The sequence below is a fragment of the Canis lupus genome, chromosome 3, assembly GCF_048164855.1.
Source record: "Canis lupus baileyi chromosome 3, mCanLup2.hap1, whole genome shotgun sequence".
NCBI classification, from domain to species: domain Eukaryota; kingdom Metazoa; phylum Chordata; class Mammalia; order Carnivora; family Canidae; genus Canis; species Canis lupus.
In genome coordinates, this window is record NC_132840.1 from 190502 (window position 1) to 205509 (window position 15008).

The window sequence follows — 15008 nt, forward strand, 5'->3', positions numbered from 1 at the left end:
TCATCTGTTGATGGATGTCTAGGCTCTTTCTATATTTTGGCTATTGTGGACATTGCTGCTATAAACATTGGGGTGCAGGTGCTCCCTTGAATCACTATGCTTATATCCTTTGGATAAATACCTAGTAGTTCAATTGCTGGGTCATGGGGTAGTTCTATTTTTAACTTTTCAAGAAACTTCTATTATTGTGTTTCAGAGTGGTTGCACCAGTTTGTATTCCCACCAACAGTGCAAAAGTATTGCCCTTTTTCCACATCCTCATCAACATTTGTTGTTTCCTGAGTTATTAATTTCAGCCATTCTGACTGGCATGAGCTGGAATCTCATTGTGGTTTCGATTGGTATTTCCTTGATGCCGAGTGATGTTGATCATTTTTTTCATGTGTCTGTTGGCTGTTTGTATGTCTTCTTTGGAGAAATGTCTGTTCATGTCTTCTGCCCATTTCTTGACTGGATTATTTGTTTTTTGGGGTGTTGAGTTGGAAAAGTTCTTTATAGATTTTGGTACTAGCCCTTTTCCTGATATGTCATTTGTTAATACCTTCTTCCCTGAATGAGTCCTTTTAAACATGATGGTAGGCAGGATCCTGTAGCTATCCCCTAAGATGCCTATCCTCTGAGGAGCGGTTCTATAAGTAGAATTAAGATTACTAATCAGCTGACCTTGAAACAGAATGATTATCATGAAGTATCAGTAAGTACACAAGCACTTCAAGGTAAATAGTAGAGGAAGGCAGGAGAGCCAGTCAGAGAGATGCTGTAGAAGAGCAGGCGGAGAGTTGGGCAGTTGTGAGTAGGATTTCTCTTAACTTTGCTGGTTCTGACATGTAGGCGACCACATGCAAGGACTAGAGAAAGGCCTGTAGGATCTAAGGGTGGCCTCCAGTTGACAGCCATCAAAAAAATGACACCTCAGTTCCACAACTGAATGGAACTGAATTCAGCCAACAAGCGGTGAACCTGAAAACAAACTCTCCCCTAGAGCCTCCCGAAGGAAACACAGCCTGCTGACACCTCAATTCTAATCTTTTGAGGTGTTTTACTCCTTCCCCCCATCCCCGGTCTGGTAAATTCTTTCCTTTCCTCTTTTATGTTAATCAGACAGCTGCTATTTGTCCACATTGACCTAAATGTCGTATTCTCTAGGGAATATGCTCCAATCTCTGAGGATTTTATTAGGGAATCTCTTCTGTACTTACATCGCACTAAACTTACCCTAGTTAGTGCATATAACTGAGCATCATGATGATCTGTTAACTTATCCTATCTCCTCAAGGTTAATTTGTAAGCCTGCACGTATCTTGTTACCAGTATGGCACATTAAAAACCATTCAAGAAATATTTACTATTCAAATAAAGCTGAGAAGAAGAAGAAAAAAAAGAAAGAAATGTTTACCATTCAAGAAATGAATTTAGGAATGTTTGAGTATTGACTTTTCTATTTGGTAAGCATGGGAATTTTTTCCAGAGTGCCTTTCTCTTACAGACACCTATTTATATGTGCATGGTTGAAGCTCATGGGCAAATCCTAGACATGTTCTGTGCAACATAAGATAGATGTGTTAAGAAGTGAAATGCTAGTGTTAATAAGAATGAAGGTTGCTGGCACCAGCTTGAGTACAGTAAAAATAGGCTTGTTATTCGTAAGGTCGGTCTAGAATTCAGAATATAGGCGTTAACAGACCATCAAACCATTATTGTCCCGGACGCACAGCCTCTCATTTGCAGGTCCCTTTCCTAAGTGGAGAGACCCACAAATGATGAATAGCTGTGGTTTATGTGAGCCAGGTGTAAATTCACAGATTGTGCTCCTACTGATGAGCAGAGTCATTCTGGATACATTTGAATCAAAATGCTTGCTGGGCTTACCTAATGCATGCACAATTAACAAATAATCATTTCATAATTTGGGCTGCCAGTGTTCTGTTTGGACATAATAAAGGAACAGGTGGGAGACTTTGTTGTATTTTTCTCAATGATGGAAATATCTAGAAAAGGGCTATTCAGCTTTTCACGTGCATGGGATCGCTTGAGGATCTTGTTAAAATGCAGATTCCGATTCACTGCAGCTGAAGTGGGGCTGGAGGATCTGCATTTCTAGCATGCTATCAAGGAATTCCAAGAATCTTACTTTAAATAACAAGTTTCGAGAGAGCAAGGGGTGAGGCTTTTTATTTTTGTTTGTTTTAAATTCCGTCACTAGTCTTTCAAAATGGATGTTCTGAGAAGGTAAGCCAGAGGGGACTCAGGTGGGAGGGTTAGAGCCTGGATCTTTGGCCTGGTGGCCAGGACAAATAGAAGGTTGAGGGAATTCAAAAGCCATTCTGTGATGTCATTCAAAACAAAGCCATCGGCAAAATTTATTGCTCCCTGCTTCTCTTCTTGACTCCTGAAAATATGGAATATTAAGGGACTATGAAAGGTTGTACACACCTTTTTCCTCTCTTACTTATCGCCTCCAAATAATAAAACGAGAAGTTCCATGTCGGTTGAGAGCAGTTTTTCTAAACCTCTATCCAGTGTGTAGGCTTTTGTAGTTATTTCTACCCATGATAGTCCCATGGGCCACTCTGGAGAGTGAGTTAACGTAGCTCCTTCAGGATCTTCCTCCAAATGAGCAGTAGAAATAGAACTCAAAAAATGGAAGCGTTTTACTTCCACTTCCTTTTGTTCTTATAAGTTTGGACCAAAGGAAAAAATCACCAACAAGAACAGAGACCTCTGCTTCCTTGCTATGCACTTGATTCTGATTTAGGGTCTAGATTCGCTAAAATTGCAATGGTCTTGTTTAATCACTTCCTCCAAGTATTGATTGACAGAGGTTCTTTTTACTTGAACTTTCAACTTCTATTGTCTTATTTGACGTGGAAAAAAAAAGTAGTTTAGCTATGAATCTCAGAAGGAGTCTGGAAAATTCATGACCTTCAGTTTTCTGCATGGTCATCAGCAAGCATTAACTAAGATTTCTGCCAACAGGTCATGATCTACCCAGCACTTTCCTGCGTTTTCCGCCGATGATTTCTCAAATCTTTGTTTTTATATACGTTTAAAAAATCAAACCAAATCTTTACCTAACATGGAACATTTTGATTCAGTGAGCTTCAGTGCCTCATCTCTGTATGAAAATGGATATATTGTATTTGTGATGCCCATTATAGTCAGTGAACATAATCAGGTTCTACCTTTTTGTCCAGTTAAGGTTTTCAGTGTTTATGTTAGAATAAAGTGGGTCTATCAGATGGAGCAGTTTGATTAGAAAGATGTACTCGAAACTCTGGCTTTTGTAATAAGACCCTTTACAAAATACCCTCTATGTGCCAGGGACTATGCTAACTATTTCACATCTGTTTTTTTTTAATATAATACTATTGCAACAATAACTGGGCATATTGGTTTATTTATATCTCACTAACGTTCTGCCAGTAAATTCACAAATCCAGAAAAAACAAAACCACAGCAGCATTCGGGGAAAGATAAGCAAATCCTTGCAAATCATTCAAGGCCATACAATGAGTAATGTTAAAAGAGAAATCAGATCTTGGCTGTTTTGTTGCTGCTGTTAATCCTTTTACCATTAGGCTCTACTTCCTACTGCCTTTATGTATTTATCTTGTATTTTTTTCTGAAGGTTGTATTTCTAAGGTGTGGGCTTCATGATGAAGTCGTCACTTCAAAAATGGAACATGGAAATTGCACAGAAGTGAGGAAACCATAGTTCCATAGCTGATTGTGTGAGAAGATTGATGTAGACTTTAGAAAGCGATGAGGGGCTCCTAGGTTGCTCAGTTGGTTAATCATCCAACTCTTGATTTCTGCTCAGGTCATGATCTCAGGGTCCTGGGATCCAGCTCTGTGTTGGGCTCTGTGTTCAGTGTGGAGTCTGCTTGTCCCTCTCCCTTTGCTCTGCCCCACACTCACTTATTCCCTCTCTCTCATAAATAAATAAATAAATAAGTAATAAATAAATAAATAAATAAATAAAACCTTCAAAAAAGAGAGATAGAAAGTGGTAGGTCATTTTATTTTTTGGAACTTCTAATTTTATCTGTCACATGGAAATTGAATTAGATATTGAAAAATTTCATTGCCATTGAATTAGATATTGAAAAACTCTATTGCTATTTTTCTAGTAATTTAGAGGTTATATGCTGTTGAGGGGCTGGGATTTTTGTGGTACACCTCTTTCTCTTGCTGAAGTGTCTCTTGTATATCCTTGATCAATAATTTTCTCTCTAATCTCATTCCACTTTTTCTATCTTTCTCTCCTCCCAAGTTTCTGTTTATGAATCTATTGCCATCATTTATAAGTCACGAAGCGCACCTTGGAGTCATTGCAATTTGAAAACACTTTTTTGAAAATTGACCCAACGTGTGCACAGTTTCCTTAGTCAGGTGCCAAGTTCTGCTATATATTTGGTATGCTGTCAAGCTAAAAGCTGTAAATTAAGTAACCCTGGGAAGCTGAGTTATACAACATTTTATCAAAATAAATGATATGAATTAAATAATTTTGGCTGCTATTTAACTCCCTTGTAGGCAGCAGGTTTAGAAGGGAACTACGTGGTCCAGAGAAGCCCAAATTCTATAGGGTTCTTGGTTTAGACTAATGAATCCTTGGACAATATCATACTCAAATATCCAATCATTGTGACATATAGAGGTCTGTTTTCAACAAAGACCATTCTGGTTTTTCTCCTCAGAAAGTTCAGTTCAGATCCTCAGAGAAGTTCAGATCCTAACCTGCCATACTCCTTTTTTTTTTTTTTAATATTTTATTTATTTATTCATGAGAGACACAGAGAGAGAGGCAGAGACACAGGCCGAGGGAGAAGCAGGCTCCATGCTGGGAGCCCAACACAGGACTAGATCCCAGGACCCAGGGGTCACGCCCTGAGCTGAAGGCAGACGCCCAACTGCTGAGCCACCCAGGTATCCCAGGCATCCCAGGCATCCTCCTTCTATTCGGATGCCATCACTGACTTCACCTTTGGCTTGCATTTTGTGAAGATCTCTAGCCTCTGTAATGGTAGTGGCTGAAAAGATCAGGCCAAGCTTTGACAGCCAGTAAGCTTTTAATTAATGAGCAGATGCATGCACCAGACCTTTAAAGAACTCAGGACCGAAGCTACACTTGTACTGCAACTTACAATGTCCTGAGAACTGCGCTACACTCATTAAACATATTTTCTCCTTAACCTCCAGGACAACTCTCAATTTACAAATGAGAAAGTTGACGCCTGCAGAAGTTATGCCATCTTGCACAAGGTAACATGGTGAAAGCGAAGCTGGGATTTGGCCTCGTGCCTGTATCATTGCAAAGCTCATGCCCCTTGTCTCTGGGTCTCTGGGTTCAAGTTGACTGAAGCACGCATGATAGGCCCTCTAGCAACAGATTCTCTTGTTGAGAGCTCAAGAGGTAAATACTGCAGTGTGATTGTTTTTCCTCATCTAGGTTTTTATTTCTGTGAGTTTGTACTTGCACTGAAATTTTAAGAGCTTCAGTGTTGTTGTTGTTGTTGTTTTCTGAGGATTTTGAACCTCTATCATACTTCCTATATCCACAGTTGTATCAAAATTCTTAAAATTGATTCTTGCACTTTTATGTCAATGCCTGAGAGAGAAAATACTACCATAGTATGTTCTCCATAAACATGTTAACTTTTTTTTTTTCCCTTTTACTTGGGCCATTTACTCTTCCTTTAAGACCCATGCCTAGCATAAAGCACCATGGAAGATAACACTTGCTCAGTGGTATTTCTGATCCACTTGCCTTGTCCCATTTTCTCCATTGCTTTCTGATTCTTTCTCACAATTTCCAGATATTGTTATTTGTTCTTGCATTTCTTGTCTCCTCTCACCCTCAGACTTGACACTATGTCCCTGGATATTGACTTCCTTCCCTCTAAGCCATAATTTGTGATAAGTCTCCATGACACTTTCTCATTCTTTTTTTTTTTTGGAAAAATAATCTTGGTGGCACAGGAGTTGGTAACATTCCTACCAAGCTTTTGTCCTGGCCCCTCAAAGAAAAACTATTCATTCTGAAAAAAACAAAGAAACAGCAGCATTCATTGTGAAAAAGCAAAAACTAACCAAATAGACAAATCTTCAAACTTTAAAAAAGGTATCTTCTTGTTATAATAGCTTATTATATAATAAGAAAGCAAACAAAAGTTTGGAACTCAATTGGAATGTCACACAATAGAGCTTTCTCACCCTTTTTTCTTTCTTTCTTTTTTTAAAAAACCAATATCTTGACTTTCCTTCTTCACATATTCATCAAATGATTACTAAATATAAAACTACGTATTCTAGTGATGGAAAACCTACTACTTCTGGAGGCACCCTGATCTCTTTTTTATTCCACTCTTTTGGAATGCTCTTCTTCATATTAAATAAAATTATATTTCATTGTCTAAGTTCTTTGTAATGACATAGAACAAATCTATTTCCTCTTACACAAGACAATATTTCAATATTTGTAGATAACTCTCACTGTGTAACTCTTCCCATTTACTTTTACCATTCCTTATAGGAACTGATTTTGCAACTTCCACATCCTTGTCTCTTGTCTTGGGTGGAAGGACCCCACTTTTTCAATATCTGGTTTAAATGATCTACCTACCCTTAGTTCCAATGCGATATGTTCAGGGTAGTGTGAGTCTGTTATTACCTTTGTTGTAGACACTAGACTTGCTTGTTCACTAATAAATATGTATTAGTTCTCTTCCGGTTGCTAGTTGTAAAAAAAGCCAACCCCCCAAAAAAATTATCAAAAAAAATGAATTTATATTAGGAGTCAGTGAGGTGTGCACAAATTTGACTAGGTTTCAGGAAGATTTGGAGCCCAGCGCATAAATACCTAAATGTTTTGAACCTAACCCTTTTAAATTTTGGCTGGAATAATAGAATACAGAAGAGAGCAGAGCACTGTGTATCCTGCTGGCACTCAATTATCTTTCCGAACTATCCCCTCCCCTTCATCCTATACTAGTGTACTTTTTGTGCCGACCTTTAGATTTCAATTGGGCTGCAGCAATAACCTCAAAAGGGAGGCTGTGGCCACAGCAATTCACAGTATTATTATTGTAGCTGCATTCTGGTTTCATAGAAAGTAAGATTCTAAGCAAATTAAATGCCCCCCACCCAATACCAGAGAGGTTAGACTAATTATGGTGCATCTGAATGATGAAACATAATGGGCCCTTCAAAATCACAGATGGAGAACTTATAATAATATAGGAAAATGTTGATGATATGATTTCAGTGAAAATTGAAGGGCAAGAAACTGTATAACCCGTGTGATTCCAATTACATTAAAAACAAAGACTTCCACATGGAAAATGAATAGCAGCTCAATAGTGACAATATCATAGATTATGGATGATTTGTAGTTTCTTCTGAATATCTTTCCATGGTTTCTATGAGGAACATCGTTAAATTTATATAAAAAAGACAAAAACATAAAAGCCAAAAATAAGCAATAAACATTAAGGCTATTAAATTAAATAGGTGTAGATTTTGATAATTGTGAGGATTTTGAGAGTTAATACATATAAATGGTTTAAAAGAGTGACCGGTTGTAGGTCCTCAGTCAGTTCCTTTTCCTCTTTCATTTTCTCTGTTCAGTCCTGAGACTTTACATAGATGATCCATCTAGATACCGCATACAAAGGCCAGATCGACAGTGAATAGATTTTAATATAAGCCAACAGAATTAAAATAAAGTGTGTTGGAGAGGGAAAACAAGCAAGCTTTGTGAGTTGAAGTAGCCTCTGAAATGGCTTTTAAACTCTGGGTTTTGCCTGATTCTATGATCTACTCCAGTGTGGTCCAATTAAATGTAGCATAATTAAGGGAATAAAATTCACATTTATATTCACAATAGTGTATGTGTTTATACATTCTCAAGGCTAATTGTCATTTCCGAACATCCTTTAATACACCAATGTTATTTAACGGGGACTTTTAACTTCACATGTGAACTTTCCCTATGAGAGTGAGGCCAGAGTGTTGGGAGTCTCCCTGATATAAACGTACAGAAATAAGTTTGAGAGTCAGGAAGTATTCTTCAGTGTAAAGTAGAATTGGAGCAAAATTGCATTAGAAATATTTTCTCTTTAATTTTCCTTTTTTTTTTTTCTAAAGTTGGAAACTTTGCTACTTCATTGTTCTGCTGGAATTATTTAAAAAAAATTATCCTTGGGTTTTGTGTAACACATCCCATGTTTGTACTGAATCCATCCCCCACCTCTCCTCTGCACACCGTTTTGCTTTCTTAGCTGTGAGTTTAATGCAGTTAAAAGCCTACCTCAATGTACAATTATAAGCATTTAAGATGAAACCAAGCCACAGATTATACAAATGAAAGGAGCAAAAATAACAGCATTTTGTATAAACAAGGGCAGAGAGACAATTTGTTCTAGTCAAAGATAAATAAAGTTAAACTCTATCCAAATTACCACGTGTCAAGCTAATCAGAGGAAATGTTGTTTCTGCAATGCTATTGTGCAAAAATAATTGAAATGACATTTCACAAAATCTAACAGAGGTAATCTTCTTTTTTTTTTTTTTTCTAAAGCAGGCCTACAAACTTCTAGATACTTTGGCTCACCCTAAAAGCTATTTGTATTTTGTGCTCGACTGAAATAATTGAAGAGCCTAGTTTCAAAATGTGTTCTTTCTGCTTGAGAAAATCAGGGCCATCTCTTGGGGTTCAAAGTAAAACTGGCTATGTGAAAGGGACCTCCCAAATTCCCTAGGCTGTCCTTTTGAGATTCAACCTGTGACACTTATTTTTTGTTTGTTGGTTTCTATCAATACCTTTATATTACCTGTCAATGTGCTCATCGTAAAATCCATTTACCTGTCATCTTTCCTTGCATACTGTATAAGAAATTTCTTGACAATGAGTCAGCTTTCTCAAAAGAAATTGGTGTAAGTTTAATTCGGAAATTAATTTAGACTTCCTTTGGGGCTGTTATCAAGTAGGAAGACTAGAACAAAGACGAAGAACATATTCATCCTTTTTGTCTCTCATTCTATCCATTCTTCCCCGAGGTCAATATTGCTTAAGGTTACAAAATGAAAGCTGTACAAATCACCATCACATAACTGTCAGGAGCCTTATTAAATTTCATTCAGTTCTATACCAATTCTTAAGGGACCATCGCCATCCTCCAATTTACGCAAAGATTGAATAAAAACTGATCAAAAATTTATGGGATTGAAAAGTCATTCTAAATTTGATCTGCTATTACTAGAGAGAAAAGTAGGCCAAGAAGTTTAGCCTGTTAGGCAGTGGGGAGCCATTGAAAGCTTGTGAACAGAGGAATGACATGATTATATCTGGCAGTGACACAGAAAATTGATTCCTTCATCATTGCTTACATGTTTTTTTTCTTTTTCTTTCTTTTTTTTTTTTTTTTTATTATGAAGACATAAAATATATTGTAGCAAGCCAAAGCATATAGACTTCTTGGAAAGGTAGAGCACCGTGACAGACAGTACTCACAAAATATTCATGCAGTGCTCCCCATTCCTTAGGCTTCCGTGGAGTTAAGTAGCTTGTTCTGGCTGATGGGCTCTGAGTGACATATGTCATGTCTGGGTCAAGACGGTAAAGACTGTTGCGCCTTTCCTGTCCTCTCTCCCGCCTCATAGTGGCTCAGTCATGAGACAGAAGCTGCCCATAGCAACCACTAGGTGGAGGGTTGTTTTGGAGCCTGGACCAGCATAAGAGATAAGAGCTTATTGAATTATGTCATTGAGAATTCAACATGGCCTAGCTTATCCTATTACAGTGCCAAATAAGTATGAGAAAAGACATTCAAGCTTACTATAATGAGGAAAAGGCAAATTAAAACTGAGGTGTGATTTCACCCATGACATTGAAAAAAACAACAGAAAGTCAGGATTTGCCAAATTTGATGAAAAATATGGCCAAATGGAAGCCTTGTATTACTGGCAGAGATATTAAAAAAAATGATACAGCCGTTTTGGAGAGTTTGACAGTAATGAAATTAGAAATAACATATCTGTAGACTAACAATCTCCACTTCTGGTTTTCTACCCTATTACAAGTGTAACATAGGAGTGCCCGGGTGGTTCAGTTGGTTAGACGTCTGACTCTTGGCTTTGGCTTAGGTCATGATATTAGGATTGTAGGATCAAGTGGGGATCCCTGTGCTCAGTGGGGATTCTGATTGAGATTCACTCTCTCCCTCCTCCTCTGTCCCCCTCTGCCCTCCACCGACCCCTCCCCACCCCACTCTCACTCTTTCTCTAAGATAAATAAATCTTAAAAAAAAAATGTTGGAGTGCCTGGGTGGCTCAGTCATTTGAGTTGTGACTCTTGGTTTCTGTTTTAGTCATGATCTAGGGTTGAGAGAGCAAGCCTCACATGCGGCTTGGCACTCAGGGGGAGTCTGCTTGAGATTCTCTCCTTTTTTCTCTCTCCCTCTGCCCACTCCCACCTTGCATGCTCTCTCTCAAAATAAATAGATCTTAAAAAAAAAAAAAAAACTGTCATGAGAGTCTATAAAGGGGATATGCTCAAGATTATTGTACCTTTCCTTCTTTAAGGGAGAGTCTCCCTGCTAACATGGTTCTTTTGTTGATCTTTTATTTTAAGATTTTATTTATTTATTCATGAGAGACACGGAGAGAGGCAGAGACATAGGCAGAGGGAGAAGCAGGCTCCCTGTTGCAAGCCCGATATGGGACTTGATCCTGGGAATCTTGTCCTGAGCCAAAGGCAGATGCTCAACCACTGAGCCACCCAAATGTTCCATTGTTGATCTTTAGATTTCGGTTTGTTTGTATAATATTTGTGGTAATGAAAAATTTGAGGTAAACTATGTGTCTCTTTCTCGTAAAATAAGTAAACATCACAAGCAATGTACTGGGTACATATAATAAAAATTGGATTGATTTTAGATGCATAATTTTGAATTATAAGTTGAGTATCATTTATGTAAGCTGGAAAAAACCCCATAAAATAATATTGTATGTTTTACAAAGTTATGTACAAAGTTAAGTGTAGTGAGGAGAAGGGAAGTGGGCACTGGTGATGGAAAATAAAAACAGAGTAAAACAAGAGAAGCGTTTGCATGGAACAATTGAGCAGCATGTTTAATTCAGGATTGTAAACTGGAGGAAATAAACATCAAAAGGAAAAAAAAAACAATTACCTGTCCACTTTAAATTCTATCTTGTAGAATATATCTACGTTAATATACTGGTATCTCCTTTGCTAGGCATACAAAACACCTGTGAGATTTGTCTTTGCAAATACCTATATTACCTTCACTGTAGGGATGTGTCCCTTTCCACATGACCTGAGCATAAATTCATAAAACGTCAACTGAAAGCTTCCTTAGATAACATCTAATCCAAAGAGTAATCCCATTTTACCAAACTCTGGCTCAAAGATCAGTTTTTCGAACTAAAAGAAAAATTCAAGGGTCAGTGTCAGCATGGAAAGTTAGATCTCCCATAATCACTAATCAGCTTTTCCCATATTTGCAGTACAGGTAAGAGCATGGTAAGTGTCTGCACAAGATCAAAATATCATCAGTCTGAATATTAGTCGGACTAATTCATGTTACACCAATTATGCTTGCCACTTGAAAAATATATTTTAAGATGATTTTTCAAGTGCTCAGGCAACATTTTCAGAGCAAACTGTGATGATATTAGGGCTGAGCTGTTGATTACAAACAGGGTGATTTTTCAGCTTCATGTGATTTGTCTAAAGAGGCAGCAAAATGAACTGAAGTGGTAACAGGGTTCTATCTGGATCTGTTCATCCTCATAGAATTTGGTCCTTACACACTCAAGTGAGAGGGGATTCTTTAGATGTCATTTGGTTTTGTTATTACATTGGTTCAAGCTTAGGAAATGTAAATGACTAAAAAACTTAAAAAAAAAAAATCCAAATGCAAGCACACTCAAAGATATTGTCCCTAAAAGGTACATCTACTGGGATTTTGAGCAGAGAAGACAATCATTTTAATTGTAAACATTTTTTCCATAGTATTCAATTTCCGGAGTATCTCCAAGGAAATAGACACACTATATAAGGATGAACTAGACAAACAGTGAAGAGGATCACTGCCTGAAGCTGCTACTCCTTAAAAACTTCTTTTGAAAGCCAATGTGATGGGGGTCAGCATATTTGTAGGATAAATTGTAATGTGCATTGACTTAATGGGTCAATGAACACACATGTGCTTTTTCAAAAGGAGTTTATGTAGGTGTCCCTATTTGAGTTTGCAAATATAGATGATTCTGAATAACAAGATAGCTCTTATTGACTTATATGAAAGAATGAAAGCAAAATGGTCATAGTGAAACACAACTGCAGATATTTTCATTTTACAATATTGTAGACTACAATCTGTTTCTCACTATAAGCTTTGATCCAGACTTTTATGGCCATATAGTACCACAGATGTTAACATTTATGTTTAAAATAATTTTTCTGTTTTTGCTGGAAAGTCCAGAAATAGAACACAATCATTTAAAATCTCGTTTTATAAAATAATGTTCTTTTAAATGAAATTTTTGAGATGTTTTTGCCAGAGTGTGAATTTTCTTTGTGTGTTGATATAATTTGGTATAATTAATTTTTTTTTATCTAAATAACCTGTGTGAGCTGAAAAGGTAATTTTTAAAAAAGATTTTATTTGTTTATTCATGAGAGATACACAGAGAGAGGCAGAGACATGGGCAGAGGGAGAACATGCTCCCTACGGGGAGCCTGATGCAGGACTGGATCCCAAGACCCTGGGATCATGACCTGAGCCAAAGGCAGATGCTCAACCAGTGAGCCACGCAGGTGCCCCAGAAGAGGCAATTTTTTTAGAAACAATTTTATAGCTATCATCTGTGTGACCTGGAGCAGATATCACTTAATCTTTTTGAACTGGTTTAGTTTCACAACACCACTACCCCTAAGAACTAAAGGGTTTTTTGCACTTATTATGGGGCTGGCAGTACACAGAAAGGATTTGTACCTATCATGCTACATCTGTGTGAAGTATGTATGACTAACCTCTTTCAGCTTTAGTTTCTTCATCTGTAAAATAGGGATTGACTTGTCTAGAATTTCACAATTGAGAAGTGGCAAGGAATTGTACCCAAATGTGTAGTACTCCACAATGTGGGGCACTTTTGATCACATACAGTACTGCCCGGTATTGGCCGTGCTGCCATGGCGAGGAGGGTAGTACATTCCTACCCCATGTGTTCTGTGGGCTGGTACTTGGTGTATTCTTTCCTCTCCCTTCCAATATACTATTTACGTCAAGGATTACTAGATTTTTTCCGTGCAGCTTCTTCCTTTCCTTTTGATTTTCTGGAAGGAACAAAAAGTCTAGTCTTTTCAAAACACAAATTTGGTTGTGTTGTTCTCTGATAAAAATCATTTAGTGGTTTCTGATTGCTCTCAGAAGAAAGTCTAAAATACTTATCAAGGTTTTCAAACTGTGCATGATCTGACCCCGGCTACCTTCCTGCCTGACACATGCTTTAGGTTCTGATGCTCCACACTTCTTCCTGTTATAGGTAATTTATGGAAACACTTCCTTTTCTTGCAGACTTTTTTTCTCTACTCATCCTCTATTAATTTTCTCAAGCAAATGCTTCCTTTTCATATTGTCAGTCAATTTCCTTGGTTAAATGCTCTAAGTGAAAAGTACTGTATTACTTTATAGCATTTAGCTCAGTTCATAGTGCTTTCTGTGCATTTGCTGACATCACACAAAAAGATCCACATTATCATTTCAGAGAAGACACTCCCTAGAGTGACTAGCCAGATAGTGGAATTGGAAGCCCTTGACCCTCCTTTCTTTCTTGAACACATTGATTCAACAACAATATATGGACAAATTTCCTTAGTGAGAAATCCAGAAACTAGTTGCAAGACTCCAGGAGAGTGCAAAACCAGCCACGTTGAAGTGGATGGGAAAAATCGAGACACACCCCCTTAACCACATCATACAACCCGAAGAAACCGCCAACTCCTAGCACCTCCGTGGAGAGGGAAAAGAACTGGACTGCGAATCTAATGCTCCAACTTTTCTGGAGGCTGATCAAGACACTGGCTTCGTCTTACCTGTCTTGGCACACTGTTGGGGCCTGGCGTATTATCTAGGCACCTCAGGATCAGCGAGAACAAAGATGGTGGTGTGAATGAGCATGCAAGCGTTACCATAGCTCCTCCTTCAGTCTCCACACCAAGCAGGCAGGTGAAAAACCCCAGGTCCCAGCTTCTGCCTGGGTAGGGAATGAATGGGACTGCAAATTTAAATTTTTCAAAATTTCCACAGGCTGTCCAAAGGGCTAGTGCTCTCTTGCCTGTCTTGGAGCACTGATAGGACCTACCATACCCTACATTTGGTAGAATGCAGAGATGGCCCTGACTTCAGTGGTAGGGAGTAATTATCCCTGGACTGAGCATACTTCAGTGCTACCTAATGAATATCAATTGAAAAATTCAAAAAGATCAAACTATTTGGAGTAACCTAGGTGCATTTTAGAACCAAGCTCAAGAATATGGAAATACAAAAAATCATGTACCCAGCAAGGTAAATTCTAAATGCCTGGCATCCAGTGCAAACTTAGGAGGCATGCAAAGAAGCAGGAAAATATAATTCATAATGAGGAAAAAATTAAAACTAACTCAGAACTGACATATATTAGAATTATAGGCAAGGACACTAACACATTTCTTATAATTGTATTCTATAGATCCTTTTTTTAAGGAATTATATATTTATTCATGAGAGACCCACAGAGAGTGAGAGGCAGAGACATAGGCAGAGGGAGAAGCAGGCTCCACGCAGGGAGCCCAACGTGGGACTCAATCCTGGATCCTGGGGTCATGACCTGAGCTGAAGGCAGGCGCCCAACCACTGAGCCACCCAGGCGTCCCTGTATTCTACATATATCCTAAAAGTTAGTTAGACACATAGGAGATCTAAAATAGATCCAAATAGAAATTC

The 15008-nt window shown here is 38.0% G+C and overlaps 1 long non-coding RNA gene across 2 annotated transcripts in view; it reads left to right on the top strand.

Annotated features, from left to right (window-relative positions):
• LOC140624375 (uncharacterized) overlaps positions 1-15008 on the top strand; it is a 40198-nt gene that overhangs the window by 2158 nt on the left and 23032 nt on the right. Inside the window, exon 2 of one of the 2 annotated variants that reach the window (XR_012023859.1) lies at positions 5203-5265. The exons of the other annotated variant lie outside the window; for it this stretch is intronic. This is a non-coding gene — a long non-coding RNA (uncharacterized lncRNA). The remainder of the gene's footprint in view (positions 1-5202; positions 5266-15008) is intronic. 2 annotated transcript variants of the gene reach the window in all.